Genomic DNA, 598 nt, shown 5'->3' on the forward strand with positions numbered 1-598 from the left:
TCATATATGAATCACGATTCTGTCTTCTAAAGATTCTAATGGATTCACAAGTTTCAAAATCAATGTTCTAAAGCAGCGGTTCTTAATACTGTTCCTCGCGTCCCCCTGCTCTGCACATGCTCTGTCTCTCTCTCTCTCTCTCTCTCATTCAGATCAGCTCCAACAATTAACTGTTACATTTATACACTTATTTTCACATAGCTATGAGAAGTATTATACATGGACGCGCATGCAGTTGCCGTACTGTATTAAAGCTTTAATCAGGATAAAACCGTATATTAAAAGCTAACAGAAGCAGTAGCATTCACAACAGCATATCTAAAAGTATGAGACAACAACAAACAAAAAACATAGCCTACCATTAAAAGCAATCCTTGCACAGGTTCTGCATGATCCTCATCAATAATATCCTATGCTTCTCAATCGGGCGCAAACTGCTAAGCGATATTAACGACGCCATTGTTTACAATACAACCGGAGCACATGCCGCCGAGGAGAGGGGCGGAACGTTTAGACGCGCACTAGAGGCGGTTTAGCCAATCACAACACACTGGGCTAGCTAACCAAACAGAGCCCATCGCCTATTTCTGAGGGAGGG

The 598-nt window shown here is 42.1% G+C and overlaps 1 protein-coding gene across 1 annotated transcript in view; it reads right to left on the reverse strand.

The window, feature by feature from the left end:
* LOC107717753 (ral guanine nucleotide dissociation stimulator-like) overlaps positions 1–598 on the reverse strand; it is a 22,154-nt gene that overhangs the window by 16,004 nt on the left and 5,552 nt on the right. The gene's annotated exons all lie outside the window — the stretch shown is intronic.

The sequence above is a fragment of the Sinocyclocheilus rhinocerous genome, unplaced genomic scaffold (genome assembly GCF_001515625.1).
Source record: "Sinocyclocheilus rhinocerous isolate Xijiao unplaced genomic scaffold, SAMN03320098_v1.1 scaffold693, whole genome shotgun sequence".
NCBI lineage: Eukaryota > Metazoa > Chordata > Actinopteri > Cypriniformes > Cyprinidae > Sinocyclocheilus > Sinocyclocheilus rhinocerous.